General features: G+C 51.5%; 1 protein-coding gene across 6 annotated transcripts in view; it reads right to left on the bottom strand.

Moving 5' to 3' along the window:
- KLHL17 (kelch like family member 17) overlaps positions 1 to 11286 on the bottom strand; it is a 49214-nt gene extending 37928 nt beyond the window's left edge. For 2 of the 6 annotated variants that reach the window (XM_075906237.1, XM_075906236.1), the window contains exons 1-2: positions 11046 to 11284; positions 9831 to 10082 (exon numbers count right to left, since the gene is read on the bottom strand). The gene's annotated coding sequence lies outside the window, so the exon portion shown is untranslated. Of the gene's footprint in view, positions 1 to 9830; positions 10568 to 10587; positions 10855 to 11045 lie in introns of those variants that run through there. The other 4 variants (XM_075906235.1, XM_075906233.1, XM_075906238.1 and 1 more) reach the window with 4 other exon arrangements.
- Between the last annotated feature and the right edge of the window lie 1592 nt (positions 11287 to 12878).

The raw sequence follows: 12878 nt of genomic DNA, 5'->3' as shown, positions 1-12878 counted from the left end.
AAGGACCAGACACTGACATAAAGGGTTGGTTTTGAACCCTCACCTCAACACAACGAGATTCTGTCCCTTAAAAAGAAATATGATCCCATACTTTCTACAGACTTCTCCTTTATGTCCCTGGGATGCTGGTAGGTACCTTTGTGTATATCCAGCAGCTCACATTCTCACAGCCCTGTTATATAGGCAAAAAACCACATAAAGATCTAGTGGTACAGCAGAGCTAGAGCGCGCGTATCAGAAAAGGACATTTCCCGTGGAATCACTACCTCCCACCCCATTTCCTAGGCGCTAGTTGCACACAGCTAACTTCCCACTGAAGCAGATCTGGTGCTGTAACAACCCATTGATTTCTTCAGCTCAGCACAGCTAGAAGCCAGACGACACTGCAGAGAGCAGCAGGAGGGAAGATCAAGCAGGCCTTGGTAAGGTAGCACTCAAAAGGAAAGAGATTCTGGCCCTGCAGATGCCAGGAATTAGCACCGCCCCTTACTGACTGATGTTAATACCTCAGGACAGGGAGAGCAAACGTGGACTCCTTGGGGTAGGAGAGCAGCTGGGAGGAAGAGGCATTCAGCATCCCCATCGCACTATTTCCCTCCTCCCCTGCAGAGAGGGATGGCTCAAGGAGAGGCACACAGCCCCCTACCCTCCGCACCCCGGCCTGGCCTGAGCTGGACAGCACAAAGGCTAAAGTGCATGTTGTGTCTCTCCTGGCCTCCTGTTGAACAGCGGATTCTAGCACACAGTTGCATCCTCCGCAGCAAGACCCAGCGAGCTACAACCACCTGCACAAGCCTCTACTACAATCTTGCCAAAACATAATTGAAAAATGCCTCTTGTCTTTGGTCCCTCCCCCCAGGGCAGCCCCCACCTGCAGGCCACCAGGACCCAACCCACAGAGCATCCATAATTCTCCTTGACTGAGGTTGCTTCTTCCTGCGCCTAAGCACACAAACACACACACCGCGCCTGCCGAGCGGCGGCATTATTCAGCTCTTGCTGAGTGCCGGCGTGGGGCGCAACAGATAGAGCCGACTGGTGCTAGCCAGAAGCACTGGCTTCCAGCTCTCCCTGGAGGTTTTTATGAATTAGACAGAACGACGCGCATTGAATCCTCCTGTCTAGACAGCTGCAAGGAAGTGACAGGCTGCCAGGGAGCGTGTGTAGCTCTGGGGGTGGAACGCGCACAATTGCCAGCGCTGTAGCATGCAGAGATGGGGGTGGCTTCAGGCAGGGCCCACCCATTGGCACACTGGCTGTTTGACCCTGGTGAATATCAATGCTTTCCCCACCGCCTTGGTGAGGATTGGTCGGCAGCTCTGGTGGATGGAGAGGTGTGGTGCCATTTTCTATTAAAAGTGTCTCTGCTGCACATCCCTCCCGTGCACAGGGGGGCTGGAATAATTTTTACAGTGGGGGTGCTGACTAGGGATGTGAAAAGTTGGTTAAAAAGGTAACCGTGTAACTGCCTGGCTCCTGGGGAGGTGGCTTCTCTGCAGGAGGGAAGCTTCCGCCCTGGAAACGGAGCAGGAAGCCCCTGCTGGTCCCATTCCTGGGGAGCCAGCACGTAACCTGTGTTGGGGGGCTAGACCCCACCACAGACAGGGGTTGCTCCATCCAGCCAGCCAGAGAAGCCCCTGCTTGCAGTGGGTCCCACAGGGCTGGAGACACCCCAGCCTGAAGCCGGCAGGAAGCTGCTGCAGCCCCTACAGTTAACTAGAACACCCATTTAGGGTGTTGCTTATTGATTAACCTTTCACATCCCCAGTGCTGACAGCCATGAAACAAACCATCAGCCCTGTACATGATGGAAACCACAGCAAGTCAGGGGGGTAGTAGCACCCCTAGTTTCAGCACCTAGGCCTGTGCACCTGCACTTTTTTTTAGAAAGTGCAAATTTAGGGCTGCACCATGACCTACAGCTCCCCCTTAAGGGCAATGGCAGGAGCGCCAGACAGAACCTCAGCAGCCACTGCACCTTGGCCATGGAACGCCTAGTCCAGGGGCAATTCTGCCCTGGGTGCATTTGGAGCCATTGTCAAATTGCAGAATTGCCCAAGGACTGAACTCTTGCACTGGCACCAGGACTCACCAGGTTGTAGGCCAAATGCAAAACTTGTGTCTTTGGCTCGACTTCCCCCACCCTTCCCCAGTACTTTCTTTAGACAAATTACTCCAAATTCAGTTCTTTCACCGCCAGGCTAGGGAGAGGTAGCACAAATATGCTGGAGGAACAATGGGGGGGTCAGACATACCCAACAGAGGTACCTCATGCCTGGATCTTCCCAGCCCTGTGCCGAAGAGAATGAGAGAGAGAGAGAAAGAGAGTGTGTGTGTGTATGCGCGCGCACGCGTGCAGGGTGTGTGTGAGTGCATGTGCAGGGTGTGTGTGCGCGCGCACGTGAGCGTGCAAAGGCAGGGGGCGTGTGTTTGCGCGCGCCTGCGTGTGCAGGGTGTGTGTGAGTGCACGTGCAGGGTGTGTGTGCGCACGCGCACGTGAGCGTGCAAAGGCAGGGGGCGTGTGTGTGTGTGCGCCTGCGTGTGCAGGGTGTGTGTGTGTGTACGTGCAGGGTGTGTATGCACGCGCGTGAGTATGCAAAGGCGGGGGGGTGTGCGCCTGCGTGTGCAGGGTGTGTGTGTGTGTGTACGTACAGGATGTGTGTGCACGCGAGCGTGCAGTGTGTGTGTGTGTGTGTGTGTGTGTGTGCATGTGCGCACGCTGCACAGGAAGTCAAGTCAATGGGAGATACAACTTCTGATTTAGCCCTAAGCAAGTTAAGGCCTGAGATCCAGTAACTCGTTACTGTGGCCACTCCTTAGGAGAGTAGGGATGAAGACCTCACAGGAGGCACGTTGATCCCACATACCCAGCATAGTGAAGCATCACCTGCAGTTGAACAGGCTCCGGGGCGGGGGGGGGGGGGAGACCTCACTCCCCTGCCCCAGGTATGGGGCCAGTGGTGCAGGTTGTTCAGCTCAGCAGGCAAGTAGCCCAGCAGCAATAAACAAACACTTTACCTTTGCTCAAGGAACAGAGGTGTCCCTTCCGGAGATGTAGGTCGTGCAGCACAATTCCCTCGCTCCCTGGCACAATCATGCATTGTACGTAAAGTATTATGTGCACATGTGTGGCAATATTCCCTCCATATGTGGAATACATTTTGATACATGCACCACAGCATGTGTGGATGTGCACCACCAGTAGAAACACATGCTGCCGGCTGTGGGCGCTCTGCTCATCAGTTGGGCAGAATTTGAATCTCTCCTGGGTGGCTGCCGAAGCGCACAGCTTACAGGAAACACTGGTGTGTGATGCTCTTGTACGTCAGGGACTAGGTTAGCATCAGGCCTAGTGCAGGCAGCTTCCAATTCTCAATCCTGGTGAATCTGCGCCCCATTACTTCCCTGCAACTCCTCCTACACTGTCCTGCTGGGAATTCACACCAGGTTGTGATACACAGTGGTAGCCAAGCACTGCCTAGAGACACATACCTCTGCTGCTGCTCCCTGCACCACTCCATGGCAGGTCCCATCCTGGGCTTATCCAGGGTCATAAAGAACCCTGTAATAAAGAAGCGCCCACACTGGACTGGGCCGCAGAACCTAACTCTTCAGCCTGGGCCTAATGCGAAATGCACACATTGTTCCAGAAGACTAAACCATGCTGTCAATTTCCCACCCTGCTCGAGAGTAGACCCCACAGACAGAGCATCATCAACCTCCAGCTGAGGACATAACAATACCAGCCAGCCTAGCGTGTTCTGTTTTCTAATTAAGAACACCTGCCCATATCAGGGGTGGGGGAAACTGAGGCACGGGGTGAGATTAAGTGGCTTGGCAAAGGCCTAGATGTCAGGATTGGCTGAATTCAAATTCAGGAGCTGCTGGCTCACCATCCTGTGCTCAGACTACTCTTCCCTGGCTTGGTGGGATGCAAAGTGAGGCACATGCATTCTACTTGCCCCGTCTCAGAGCATCTGATAATAGATGGCAATTTACTCATACAGAACAGGCCACTTACTACCCAGTGGTGCTCCACTCTCAAAGAAAAAATACATCCATTGTAGATGTCCAGTAAAACCTTGTGTGTACATGGTCGTTACAAACAAAAGCCAACGCTGACTGAGATGCAGCAATGGGACCTAAGGGAGAGAGCATTGGACTGGTATTCAGAAGACTTGGCTTCTATTCCTGGCTCTGCCAATGGCTAGCTGAGTGACCTTGGGCAAGTCACTTTAATGGCACTGGGCCTCAGTCTTCCTATCTGTAAAATGGGGATAATGAGACTGCAATAATAATGCTCAGTACTTCACAAAAGAGAACAATCACCTTCCTTGCAGTCCTGAGGCCCGTAGTGGGGTCTGCCTGTGCGGATGCAGTTTCAATTTTCTAGCAGCCTTTTGGGGCCAGATTTTCAGGAGGTCTCTGCCTTCGGAGAGAACGTTGGGTGCTGAGGTCTTTTGATGATCTGGCCCTTAATATCTGGGTCTTTTAATGGGTTGGTTTCATGTTGAACATTAAGCAAAACCTTTTCTCTTTACATCTTTATGAGAGGTCAACATACCTGTCGAATAACAGGACATGTGGATAAATGTATAAACCCAGAGGTCCAAGTTCTGCTTTCCCCTTCAGTGGATGGGGCAGAATGGACACTCTTTTACCCAGGCCTGCTTGTGCCCAAGTGGAAGGCAGAGGGGAGCATTAGGACAGGCAAAGGGCCTGCTCAGCTGCTTCCAGTGGTCCTGTCTTTCCTGCTCTTCTTTCACGTGAAGTCGTGCTGTGCTGGCTCTAGAACTCGGGTAGGAAGTGACACACACCCGTGCACCTACCTTGGCACAACAAGGTTAAGGATCAGGGGTCTCAGACTCCTGGCTGCAGGCCATCCCTAGCTGGAGCAGTTACACAACCTATCCCGGGGGGAGGAGAGGCCGGGGGGAGGGGAGCTGTCCATTACTGGCCCCCAAGCCCTGCCCCTTCCTGCAATTGCCCTGCCCTCTCTCCCCCATGGCACCCCGTCCCCTGAGGATGCAGCTTTGGGGATCTCCCTGGGGGCTGGTGCGTCGCAGCTGCAATGGTGGCAGGGAAACAGAGTGCACTAGGCAAGTGTACTTGCTCCACTGCGCTCTGCTTAGGCGCCGGGGGGAGAGTGCAGGGGGAGGAGGAGAGGATGCTACCACGGTGCACCCGGCCCTCCTGGTGATCCCCAAAGCCATGTCCTCAAGGGAAGGGGTGCCATGGGGGCAGAAGGTGGGGTAATGGCAGGAAGGGATGGGGCCAGTAACGGACACACACACCCCAGCCTGCTGAGAATCCCAGGGCAGATTGTGCAATTGCTCAGGCCGGGGATGGCCTGTGGGTTGGGAGTTTGACCTAACTAGAGTCAAGTTGAGGCTCGTGCACAGTCCTCAGCTGCCTCTGCTGGAATAATCTTTTGTATGAGCCAGAGAGAACATTCCCTGTTGCTTAAAATATCAGTTTTCGTGTTAACAGTCACCGCCCCCAAAGCCCCCTCGCCCTGGGTGCTGTGCAAACCCGGGCAGCCCCTGCCCCACTGAGCGACCAGCTAAACGGACAGGACAAATGACAGGTGGGAGGAGAAAGAGGCCTGGGGAACTGAAGTGTTTCACTCACAGTCCGAGTTGGGAATAGAATCCAGATTTTCTGACTCTCAGTCCCGGATTGGACTGAGGCCAGAAGGAACCATTGTGATCATGTAGGCCAGTGGTTCCCAAACTTTTCCGCATCACGCCCCCCCTTTCTGATTTTTGAGAAACCTTCACGCCCCCCCTCCCAAAAAAATAGCAGAACAACTTGGGGTGGGATTGATGGGGGGGAGGGGTCGCCTCGCACCCCCCCTGGAATTTCTTCACACCCCCCAGTTTGGGAACCCATGATATAGGCTGACCACCCCAGCCCAGAGAACTGCCCCAAAGTCATTCCGGGAGCAGAGTGGTTAGAAAAACATCCCGTCTTGATTGGGAAACGTGCCAGAGATGAAGAATCCAACATGACCTTTGGCAAATTGTTCCCATGGTTAATGACTCTCACCGCTAACCATTTCCATCTTATTTCTGGTCGGAATTTGTCTAGCTTCACAGCCCAGCCATTGGACCATGCCAGACCATTCGCAGCTCGATAGATGATCCCATGATTATTTATTCCCTAGAGACTGTTATCGGGTCATTCTTCAACTCTCTCTTTGTCAGGCTAAGAATCCTAGTCCAGCGCCATGTCTGCTAACCCGCAGTGCTTCTCTGGCTCTCAGGATTATTGCAATAACTGTGCATATTTAAATAGAGGGGGTAGCAATTGAACATGTACTTCGTGTCCCCGGTGGGCTCGTACTCCGGTGGCTTGCCTGCACTGAAGCCTACGTGGCCACATCTTCACCCATGCTAGCCAGATTAAAGCTGGTGCGGGCATATCCACATGCTGCAATCACACCTTTGCTTTGCAGTGTAGATACACCAGCAGGGTTGCTGATGGAGGGAGGGCAAAGAGGGCAAGTTGCCCTGGGACCCGGTGATTTAAAAGGGCCCAGCGCTCCGAGCCACTGCCATGGTAGAGTGGCCTGAAGCCCCTGGCCCTTTAAATCACCACCAGAGCCCCAAGTGGCATGGTCAAAGTGACTCTGAAGGTTGGCTGGGATAGGTGCAGCACTGTCCAGGCAGAGCTGAGGGCTGGCTGTCCCTAGCCCTGCCCCCTCTGCCAGAGGCCCTGGCCTTCTAGGCGGCCCGGAGCCGAGCTCACCCTACATTGCTCAGGGCCCAGCAAAGTGTGTCCCCAGCCCTGATACCCGAGAAACTTGCCCAAGGTCACATTTGTCCGTGAGCAAGTCAGGATCTGAGCTCAGGTGTTCCTGGCTCCTGGCTCTGTGCTAGTCGAGTTGTGAAATGGATTTGGGGGAGGGGGCTAAAGGGGCAAAATGATGTGAGGATAATGGACAGCCCTGCATTCCTTCTGAGCAGACACAGGTCAGATACACCACGCTTTAAAAAGAGAGAGAGAGGGATGCTAGCATAGTTTTTTTCCTGAATTCTCGTGACAATGAAAACATGCACGATTTACGCAGGAGGCTGTGACAGAGCCATTTGTCCTGGAAAACCTTTGTAAGTCATGGATCATTCCCCACCCAGAATATACGGAGTTTTTATACGTTCCTGGGCACGGTAGAAATATTTATGAAAAATTTTCAGCAAGACCAAACAAAGGGGGGAGGGGTAGCTCAGTGGTTTGAGCATTGGCCTGCTAAACCCAGGGTTGTGAGCTCAATCCTTGAGGGGGCCATTTACAGATTTGGGGCAAATCTATCAGGGATGGTTCTTGGTCCTGCCATGGGGGCAGGGGATTGGACTCGATGACCTCTCAAGGTCCCTTCTAGCTCTATGAGATAGGTATAAAGCCGTTCCACCAGTGCAGGAGACAATGTGTGAGCCTCAGCACCCTCCTCTAATGAGTTCTGCTCCCCTCCCCCCCAAACTAATGGGTGTCTGTAGTAAGAGCTGATGCAGGGGGAAGCCCTAACTGCTCTTAAGCAGCTGTAAGTGATGCATGATGAGCCCTTACTATTCCTGTGCTCTCAGGTAGCAACACCTCAGAGACTCTCCTTGCTCACTCATACTTACAGATCTAGTCTTCAGTAAGACCCGAAGGACAACATAGACGCCCAACAGAGGGCATGAGCACTGCTTCTGCCCACGCCAACTGACTTCTCCTGCCAGCTTCTGACCACGAATAAGTCCTACCCACTTTGATGTCACCTGGCTTCATGGCTTCATGGTCTGGTTAGAAATTGGGACAGGAAAAATACCCTAGAATCTGCACTGAGTGGCAGAGTCCAGCATCACCAGTACCTGGAGGACAAAGCAGCTCAGAAGTATTCCACAGACTCCCCTTGTTACCACACAGGCACGGAGATCAGGAGGGAAATTCACTGGAGCCAACATGTGCAGCCTTTACAGTGGAGCAGCAGTTGTCCATCCCATCAAAAGGCCAGTCTGCCCAACCTCATTAGACAATACAGGCAAGACAATGCCTTGCAGACAGCAAGAGTGGAAGTGGCGGATAGATCAAATCAAATCCACCTGGACATTGTAACTGGCTACAAGAGAATGTCAGCCACCAACGTCCTCTGCCTCCATTCTACAGCCAGACTGGCAGAGAATGTCAGCCACCAACGTCCTCTGCCTCCATTCTACAGCCAGACTGGCAGAGATCAAGGGCGACCCACGAAACGCAAGGGGAGAAATTCAGCCACAACAGTGCCCTTCTCCTGCAGCAAGTATTGATGCCCAGAGATGGTTTCTAGTGGAGCTGCCACTCAAGGGGAGCTGGCAGATTATTTCCTCATTGGGGAGGGATGAATGGTCTGTCACAGTGGTCCCATGGGTTTCTACCCTGGCCTTAACTTTCTACCCTGGCCTTAAGCTGCCAAAGGACATGAGTCCTAGTGGCTGACCCCACCATGCCTTCTGTCAACCCCCACACCTTGGTTTGCTAGGCCACCCAGCAGATATAGGGCATTTCTTCCCTCCCGTCCCCTCCAGCCTGGGCTCCACACTAATCTTATCTGGAAGTCGACAGTGCCTTGGAGAAGGGTTGCTCTACTCCATTACTGAGCTGAGGCAGTCCGGATGAATCAAACCGCCTGCTACTTGGGACTGGTTCTGCCAATCTAGATGTTACAGCTGCTCTAGAGGCCGAAGAAGACTCTTTCCACCTCAAAGGCAGCCACAGCAGGGGGATAGGAAAATCTTCTTTCATGCAACTCATTGGGCTTGGAGGGTCTCCCCACAGCAGTACTTCTGTGTTTGACAGTTTCAACAGCATAGCACCATGGGGAATAGCAAGACTAACATAATGGCCAGATTTCATCTCTCACATTGTAGCGTTAATGTGAATGGAACTGTAAGAACACCTAGGAAGTTGATAACTTCCCTTCAGAGCCCCAAGATCTCATGAGGCTTCAGGTAGGAGTTATAATGAGTTATATAAAAATGATGGGAAAGTCAGTCCTGTTTAGAATGGAGACGTAACTATAGCAGCCTGCCCTAGAGAAAGCCACTGTGATACTGACAGACAGCAATCAGAGACAGCTAAAGCAGATCAGCTATTTAAAACCCAGGACTTTTTAAAATAACTTGCCTGGATCAGCTATACACAGGGGAATAAAATGGATTCAAGCCTCAAAGTGTATGTGTTAGGTCCCTGTTGGTAATAAGCAAGAGATACAAAGGCAGGTTTAATTAGAACTCATTTTGTATTTGTCCTTACATTTCACTGGAGGAAAGGCATCGAATTGCATTAGGGCACTCCATATGTAATCCCATCCCCCCATCAACTTGCAAACAAATTCACTAGTTTTATGGTGCTGAAGTTATATGTTTTTGCTATATCAGCCCCAGGGTTTAAAAAACAACAACGATCTTTGAGAGGGACATAGCAAATTCACTAGAGACTCCCCTGCTAGCCAGGAGAAAAAGTGCCTGGTTCAACAGAAACTATATATGGCCCTAACTTTCTGCAGTGCTATGGGAAAGAAGGCTTCCCACTTCTACAATTCAGCAAAATAAAATAAATAAATAAAAAACCACTTGGCAAACAGCTTTTTTTTTTTTTTCAACAGGAATTGATGTCTCTCTCATCCTGAGAGCAGGGCACAACTTCTCAAGGAGAAACAGTGACTCTATGCCGCCTTGAAAAAAAAATATTGTTACTAACCCAAGAGGAGATGCAGAAAGGCATGTTAGGGGCAGGTGATGCTTTGGATTAGTTTTCTTTACGCTCCCCTCGCCCACCCGCATAGACTCTCCTTGCTCGGTCATACTTACATGTATAGGTGCAGGGAGATGGCTCATAACTAATCTCCAACGCCCGGCTCTCCTAGGAGGATGCTGTGTGTGGATGCGTGTGTTGTCCCCTGCTGCTAATTCCTCGGGACCCGACCAGCCAGCAGCCCTTCTGCGCTCTCGGCCAGCCCCTCTCTCGCTCCAAGCTGGGCCAGGGGAGGCAGCCGGTTTTAGACGGTCCGAAGGCCTCCAGCTCCCGATTCCTTTGTCCTGAGCCCCCCAAATTCTACAGGGCTGAAATTGACGCAAATGTAAACCAACCAGGGGCAGGCAGGACTTTTAAGGCCGCGCCGCCTGCTTCCCCTCCACCCCCCCAGTCTCCCACAGCAGCGAGCTGGGCACGACCCATCAGCTCTCCCTTTTAAAGCCACAGCCGCCGCGAAGCTCGTGATAACGCTAGAGAGCCGGGGCCAGCCGGGAGCGCGCCCCTTGCCCCTCTCCCAGATGTGCGTGGGCAGCTTAGCTGTGGGAAAGAGGCGGAAGCTGCCACGAGACGTGGGAGTTCCTCCTTAAGAAGCTGGTCCCCCGGAGGATGCAGTACTGCAGGCTTTTAGCCACTGCACCTGGAGTCGCGGAGGGGGGGCTAAACTGCACTTGTCCCTTCTTCCCACGGCCCCTTCCCCAAAAGCCCCTTGCAAAAAATGCCATCTATTGACCATACTCAGGAGTGAAAGCCGGGCAAGTCGCTATGGGAATGACGCCTCGCCCGGCCTTCGGCAGCTCTCCAAAAGGAAGTCACCTGAAATAACCCCGCCGAGCAGCGGGGGGTTGAAATGCAACCGGGACGAACGGGAGATAACTTGCCCCTTCGCAAGAAATCCGGGCCAGCCCCACCTCAGCCCTGCAGGCTCCGTGCCTGTCGCCTAGATCCCACAAAACCGCAGCTGCTCCAGCAAGAGGCACAGAGAGAGAGATTTGCGGAGGGGAGGTCAGGTCCGGCTGCATGGGAAGGGAAGCTCACTGGGGAGGGAGCCAGGCAGGATGCACGGCAAGATACCGAGTCGCCCTGCAAAAACATCGCAGGACACGGGCTGCATGCATGATGGAGACAGACGACTGCAACAAGGAGAGGTGGCTTTGCAGTGAGTCCACCTTAAATCCCCGTCCCCATTGTTCAGCGTTGCTTTCTCCCTTCCCCTCCGTGCAAAAAAAATAATAATAAAATAATAACAAAGACCTTCCCCGGAGCACACTTACCCAAGCGGAACGTGTTGGGGGCCAGGAAACAACGCTGGCTGCTTCGGACAGCACTGGGGTCCCAGTGGCTTAGCTAAGCCATAGTTGCACCTCACTTCATGGGTTCAAATCCTTCCATTCGCCCTCCCCTTTGCCTATGTCACAGAGAGGCTTCCTTTTCTCCCCAGTGCACCTTTTGCTGTGTCTGGAGCAATAACAGCTCTTTCTGTGTCAAGTCGCCGGCTGCTCCCGAGTTGCAACCGGTGGTGTGCAGGGGTTGTATGGTGCTCAATAGACCTTCCTTTGCGGCGCTGTGGTGGAGACACGCAAAGAGGATGTAGGTGGTCCGTGTTATTACAAATCATAGCATAAAAGGGCACTTCTTTTTAAAAAATCCCTTCAAATAATGAATACCCCGGCTGGCAAGGTGGGAATGGGATAGAATCATAGAACACTACGACTGGAAGGGACCAAGGGACCTCGAGAGGTCATTGAGTCCAGTCCCCTGCCCTCATGGCAGAACCAAATACTGTCTAGACCATCCCTGACAGACATTTATCTAACCTACTCTTAAATATCTCCAAAGATGGGGATTCCACAACCTCCCTGGGCAATTTATTCCAGTGTTTGACCCCCCCCCCCCCCCGACAGTTAGGAACTTTTTCCTAATGTCCAACCTAAACCTCCCTTGCTGCAGTTTAAGCCCATTGCTTCTTGTTCTATCCTCAGAGGCCAAGATGAACAAGTTTTCTCCCTAAAAATGGATGGATGTGAGAGATTCTTTTAACAGGTTTGCAAGTGTCCCATTGCAACAGACCCATCACAGCCCCCTAAACAATGGGAGAAGTACTTGAAAGAAAAACCTGATCGATATCATTGGAACCTTCCTCTGCAGGAACGCAACTTGTTTGTAAGACCCTGAAGAGGAATGACTCCTGCAGATGGAGCCCCATTGAATCCTACAGAATTACTCACATGCTACCTAAAGGGATTCATATGAGTAAATTCTTTCAGTGTTGCCATCTTCATATGTGTATCTATAAATACAGAGGAAAAACATGTTAGCATGATAAAATATGCATGAGAGAGAAATATGAATAGTCAGAACATGTGTTATATATTAAACTATATGTGTTGTAGAAAATATGAGATAGTATTTTCGTATTAAATTATAAACATTGCATTTTGAAATATCTTTGTGCTGAGCACATTTAAAAAATCTGCCTTCCTCCCTAAACCAAACATTCCACTGCACACACACAATTCTTCCCCTAAAAAGCAAGTAAGAGAAAGAAGGAACCATGTGTGACTAAAAGTTGCCCAGTGTCTAAGAACTTATGCAGAATAGAAGAGGGGACCTCTTTGCACAGATACTGTGATTGATACCCAAAAAGACCAGAGAGAGTTCCATACATAGATAAAGATTCAAGTCAACATTTTTCAAAGTAATTAATTACTTACAGCACTTTAAAAGTGCTGAAAACCAGACATGTTGGAAGAGTTTCAGGCAGGGCACTTACCCTTATCACTCATGCAAACATCAGTTGGTATCTTTAAAAAGCATTGTGCATCAAGGTTTGCTGTTGGCTGTTTTATACTGACATCTGTCTCTATATGTATTTCTGTCTCAAAAAGCAAGCATTATCTCCTGTTTCAATCCATGCTTATTTGGCATAGGAGAGGTCCATCAATGGCTAGTAACCACTGTGGTCAGCAACCCCATGCTCTGGGTGCCCCTAGCTTCTAAGGGCAGGTTTATATTTAAAATGCTGCACTAGAAAGGACTATGTCAATACCAGTGCTAGCATTCTACCTCTGCCAGAGAGAGGGGGTAGCTGTGTTAACAGAAGGCCT

The sequence above is a fragment of the Pelodiscus sinensis genome, chromosome 23, assembly GCF_049634645.1.
Source record: "Pelodiscus sinensis isolate JC-2024 chromosome 23, ASM4963464v1, whole genome shotgun sequence".
NCBI lineage: Eukaryota > Metazoa > Chordata > Testudines > Trionychidae > Pelodiscus > Pelodiscus sinensis.
The sequence above is the reverse complement of the archived record's forward strand: the minus strand, read 5'-3'. Positions and strand labels throughout refer to the sequence as shown.